The following is a 6,000-nucleotide window of genomic DNA, read 5'->3' on the forward strand; positions in this document are numbered from 1 at the left end:
CATATACAGTCCTCTCGCAAGACTGCTGACTCTGTTTGCTTTTGGGTACAGTTAAGGAAAACCCGTTCTCATCAAGACATAGACTCTTAGCAGGAATGGTTGTCTAGTCTTAGGGGGTAAAGTTATTCTTTTATCAAAAACACTTGTTGTAAGGAGGCCGCTTGTTCATTTCCCAGCTGCCCAGACCCCATTATTTAAATCACTGCTTGGCCTATTAGCTCTAACTTCTTTTTTTGTGTGAAAGTTTTGTAATTATGTTTATGTACAGAAAACTCAGCAGTACATTTAACCCAGTTTAGTGGTGAGTTCTTTGGCCTTTGCCTTTTCCAGCTTGGCAATTCGAGCCACAGATTTAGGACCCAGGATGTTGCCTCCCCAGTGGCAGCAGATCTCATCATATCTGTCGTTGTAATTGGTCCTAATAGCTTCCACCAGCTTGGCCAGAGCACCCTTGTCTTCCGAGTTAACCTGTGTGAAGGCAACAGTGGTGCACGTCTTCCTATGGACCAGCCGCCCCAGCCTGGCCTTTCCCTTGATGATGCAGTAGGGGACCCCCTTCTTCCGACACAGGGCAGGCAGAAAGACCACCAGCTCAATGGGATCTATGTTGTGGGCAATCACCACCAGCTGAGCCTTCTTGTTCTCTATCAAAGTGGTGACTGTATTGACGCCCGCTCGAAGGACAGGTGGTCTCTTAGTCGGGACATCCCCTTTGCCGGCAGCTTTCTTCTCAGCACGGGCCAGCAGCCTCTGCTTCTTTTCCTGCTTGGGCTCTGGTCTGTACTTGTGGGCAAGTTTAAGCAACTGGGTAGCTGTTTGCCGGTCTAGGGCCTGGGTGAACTGGTTAATGGCAGGAGGAACTCTGAGCCGCTTATAGAGGATGGCCCTCTGCCGCTGCAGCCTAATGTAGCGGGGCCATTTGACGAAGCGCATGAGATCTCTCTTGGGCTGGATGTCCTGCCCAATGCTGAAGTTCTTAGGCCTCTTCTCAAACAAAGGATTCACCACCTTCTTCGCCTCCTGTTTTCCCTTGGGCATCTTGCCGGGCTGGAGGAGAGAGTAGCTCTAACTTCTTATTGGCTAGTTTTTACATCTCAGTTTAACCTATTTCCACTGATCTGTGCAGCACCATGTGGTTGTGGCTTACCAGCAAGGCTTGGCATCTATCATTGGCAGTGGCTCTATGGTTTCTCCCTGACTCCACCCTTCTTTCTCCCAGCATTTAGTTTAGTTTTCTCCACCTCGTTAAGTTCTGCCCTGCTATAGGTCCAAAGCAGTTTCTTTATTCATTAATAGTAATCACAGCATACAGAGGAGATTCCCACATCAAACATGGAGCCTCCTTCCTTCCCAGGCTACTCAGAAGGGAAAACAACAATGTACTCTTTTACCTCAGTCTCTGCTCCCAACCCCAGCATACAGCCTAGAACTCCTCCTCAGCCTTCACCGTCCAGCTGCACTGCTGCGTCCTGTTGTCGTCCTCATTCCATTGCTACCCAGTCCTGCAAGGGCCTTGCTGCTTGGCCCTTGCCCTCTGACATCCTCAGCATTGAGAACACACATTCTGTTCCAGTCTCCCTCTTCCCTCTCAAAGGAGAGCTGCTTGAAGGAAAGACACACATGCCATCTATGCATACCCAGTGCCCACGCTGGGTCTAGGAGCAGGATGATGGGTAACCATCTCTTAGGTGGTGGATCACTGGAAGTGACCACAGCTCATTTGTCAAAGTGCAGTGTGCAAATCTGTCATCACTTCTTCGGCCAAGGACACTAGGTGTGGAAGAAGCTACCAGTCTAAATGACCTCAGACAAGAGCTGCCTAGACAGGGAAGGTTTATTTCGATATTTGGTTTCAGCTAGTAGTAGAAGCATGTAGAACTTTCACATGCAGCAATTAGGAAGACAAATGTCCCACTGTGCAAACAGCAAGAAGATATGGCTGCCACCGCATGTGGTACTGCTGTCCCAAACCCTGCAAAGACATCCAATACCAAGATAACAGCAAGGGGCAGGGAGGAGTCCATGCTTCCTGTCTGCTTTGCAGTTCAAATACTTTCTCTCTCAGGAATCTATAGAGCCACTTGTTGTCTGCCTTCCTAGCCCTCTAATTACAGACAGGCTGAAGCTGTTACCCACTCTGCCAGGACCTGCAGAAAGGCTTCCTTCCTCCCTGCGTGCATTTCTTCAAGCATTTCACATCACATTGGCTGACAAATGTATTCTCAGAGTCCAACATGGCCTGGCCTCTTGCAGGTCTGTGATGCTCAGAACACTTCCTGTGCCTGCTGGCTTTTTTTTTCTCTGTGGTATGGCTGGCCAGGCATCTGAGGTGTTGCTTTTCTGTGTGTTTGTTGTCTTAGAACTGTTTCTTTTGTAAGAAGTTATTTTTAAAGCAAGTGATAAAGAAACCAGACAGAGAAGCAAGGCTAAACCTGAGCTTTAAACCTCAGGATGTTTTGTGTCTCAGAAACTACAACCCCTTCTTGACAACCCACTAGGCCCCTTTGTCCCTCTATCTTTGTTTGTCTTGATCTAGTAAAAGATCAAGATTAGTTGGCATATTTAGCAGAATTTTCCAGAAAAACAAAATCAATAGAATACACATATGCACACATGTGTGTGTGCACATGCGTGCTCACACACACAGAGACACACATTATCCTCCCTCATGTGGGACTAAGTGGTCCAACAATGGTTGTTTGTGTCTCAGGAAGGCAGAGAATATGGTAGCTTTTTCAGATCAAGAAGCTGAACAGCTCACAGTCTTAGTCCAGAGCTTCAGGCCTGGAAGATCCCCGCTAAAGGCTGAAGAGGCTGAAAGCTGATGCTAGCAGTGACCGCAGAAGGAAAGAAGGCTTGCACTTGTGTGGATGCTGCCTTCCTCCAAGTCCCTTCCATCCGCCTATCAGCCTGTTGGGTGGTGGCACTTGCATTCGGGTTGGGTCCCTCAACCCTCCCCTCACTGTCTTGCCTGTCAGTCCTCTGGAAATGCACCCCACCCCCCACAAGACACACAGGTGTGTTGCTTTACCAATCCTAGATAGATAGCTCTCAATGCTGCCAGCCTGTCAACAAGACCAACGGTCTCAGTTGGTACAGATGCACAGCTACTTAAAGACGTGTAGGGAAATTCATTAACAGGCTTAATACTGTGAAGAAAATGAACTTAATTCTCAGATAGACTGTAATAATAGGTCAGCCTTTCCAAGATGGCCATTGGGTGACATAGGATTGACTCTTAACTATTTGGATGGATACAAATGAGCTAACCAACTTTGGGCAAGGTATGGTGCCCTCTGGGCCTTGGGTTCTATGCTAAGGACTGGTGCAGTGCTGCCCAACTCAGTACTCAGGAGAGCTTCTGTGGAATGGATGTGGCATGATCCATTATGATCCAGTATGAGTGGCAAGATTTTCTAAGAGTCAAGTCATGGTTGTCGGACTCAGAAAGAGTTTGGTGTTAGTACTCGACTCCGTGCTTACCTCATGCACCCTCCATTCTCCAGTTCACTTGCCTACACGGGGTGATTGAGAGACAGACCCATACACAAGCTTGCTGTGCTATAAGCAAGGCACTGCACGTGGAAAACTCATGTCACTGTGCAATGACAGGCTGTCAATAAGAATGCAGTGTCTCGAGCTGCATTGAACCTGCCCAACCTCTTAGATCATTTTGGAAAGATGATATTGTCTTTAATTTTATTTTCTACAAGACTTTCTTAGGTTGGAGTTGGAATTCAGTGGTAGAGTGCCTGTCTAGTTATATATAAGGTCCTGGGTTCGTCCCAAGTGTACATGCAAGCATGCATGTACACACACACACACACACACACACACACACACACACACGAGAGACAGAGAGAGAGAGAGCTTACTGTTAGATTACACAGTTCCTTTGTTCTGAGCCAATTATATTCTATTAAATATCCAATATACCTGAAATTAACTGATGATAGCTTTACTTCCCTGCAGGGGCCTCTTAATAAATATATTCAACAGAAACTAATAAATATGTAATATAGTTGGGATTGCAGGAACAAGGCATAATTGTAAACGACCTTTGTAAAAGTTTCCTCCTCTCTCCCTCCTTCCTTCCCAGTTTTTTGTTCTTTCATTTTTTGTTTTTCCTTCCCTTTTAATTCAAATGAAATTAAAGGGCATATCATTAAAAATTAAGTCTCCCAACCTCCCCTGACCTCAGCCACCCACATATTCTCTGTAGGCAAATATAGTCTTAGCTGTTGGGAATTTCTTGGGAGAATTGTTTCGCATATTGTAAACTTTGGGCGATACATCTCCAGGGAAGTTACCCAGACTGACCACCATGGTAGAATTTAATAAAAAAGGAAAAAGAAAGAACTAAGAACCGAGTGGGACGTATGCCTTGCCACCTGGTCTATCAAGTCAGATAAAGAAACCAAAGCCCATCTTGGCGGGGCTGGGGGAGTGTAGGCATCCTTCAGCACACTGTGTGAGGAGTAGGCCCAGGACACCTACAGCTGTCTCCTAGTATCCAGTGGATTTAGGAACAAGAACTCAGGGACCCCAACTAGGATTCGTATGTGTAGGAAGACCCAGTTCTTCTCAGGCTGGCAAGTTCCTCACTTCCATTTTCAGCCTTGGAGATGAACTGTGATCTGGCATGCTTGGCTCACCGTGAGTGAGTGGCTGCTGAGTGTGTGCCCCTTCCTAGTATGAGTTGCTGCAATTATATTATCTATACCAATTTATGTGAGTGGTCCATTGTGAGGAATGACTGTGCTAAGTCACCCAGTCCTCTGCTGTCAGTCCAGCGGTGAACCGACATGCTGGGCCAAACAGCAGCTGTGTGTGTGGGGGGGGTGTTGATGATGAGGCCCCGGAAAGAGCCATTTAGGGTATTTGGTACCTGATGTGGACATAGAAGGTCCTTGAGGAGGAACTGGGGGGACACAGGGAGCAAAGATGAGAGGGAAAGAAGGAGAGACAAAGGAAGATTGGGAGGCAAAGAGGCCACTTCAGTACCATTTCACTTGTTCTAAAAGATGGCAGAAAATTGAATTATGTCTTGAGTTTTTCTACTTTTGTGCTATTTTCTACAACAGTCGAGCCACACTGTGTGTTTGCAGCAGACCAGAAGGACCCGCCCACTTCACACTAGCTTCTGTATCTCCGGGTCTTCTGGAAGGCAGAGGCCATGGGGGAAATCGATAGACTCAAGAGCAAAACAGATCTCCTTTGAATTCCTCGTCCCACTACCCAAGTGGCTGAATCGCTCTGAAGTTCATTTTGTGCCTTCCCCAGAGATAAAAGTGTTCCCCAACGGGAAGCACCTGTACAGCCATCCCTGGATTCCCGTGATCTAGACTAAGGGGCCAGCTAAAGGGTTGATTGGTCTGCCTCATTTGTGGATCCATCTTTGAGTGGACAGGTGGGTGTGGATAAATGAGTAGATGGAGATAGTTATCAGGAAAACTATAAATGTTTAAGATAGTTCATGTAGGAGTCTATACCAGAATCTGAAATATGCCAGGTACCTAAAAACATTCTGCTTTTGGTGGAAGACTGATTATCTTCTTTTCTATCTTTATCCTCAGGACCATTTGACTCTGAATCTAATATGGGTAACAGTCTCCCTTTTTCTGACAGTAACAACAGTACTAGTGCTGTGACTTAGAAACTGCTTTTATGAGAATTTAGTGTATCATGATCAGGAGTTAACTTCCTCAGGAGAAGATAAACAAGAAACCAAACCACCACCCACCCACCCAACCAAACAAACAAAAATCAAAAAATAAATAAATAAATAAATAAAAACCAACTACCACCAAAGAAACAACAACAAAACGAAACAAATACCAAGGAATAACTGGCTAAAAGAATTCTTTCTCTTCTCCATTGCTCCAGCACTGTAAGTCCGGTCTTGTTATGTCCTACACATGCACATGTGGCCAGAGGCTGGATTTAGCAAAGAGGTGGTACTTGTTGAGTGAACGGATGGATGGATAGATGGATGGATGG

The 6,000-nt window shown here is 46.0% G+C and overlaps 1 protein-coding gene and 1 pseudogene across 1 annotated transcript in view; one reads left to right on the top strand and one right to left on the bottom strand.

Annotated features, from left to right (window-relative positions):
* Window positions 1-6,000, top strand: part of Chn2 (chimerin 2) — a 279,816-nt gene that overhangs the window by 121,341 nt on the left and 152,475 nt on the right. The gene's annotated exons all lie outside the window — the stretch shown is intronic.
* On the bottom strand, window positions 286-1,038 carry LOC106144153 (annotated as a pseudogene).

The sequence above is a fragment of the Microtus ochrogaster genome, linkage group LG3, assembly GCF_000317375.1.
Source record: "Microtus ochrogaster isolate Prairie Vole_2 linkage group LG3, MicOch1.0, whole genome shotgun sequence".
In the NCBI taxonomy this organism is placed as follows: domain Eukaryota; kingdom Metazoa; phylum Chordata; class Mammalia; order Rodentia; family Cricetidae; genus Microtus; species Microtus ochrogaster.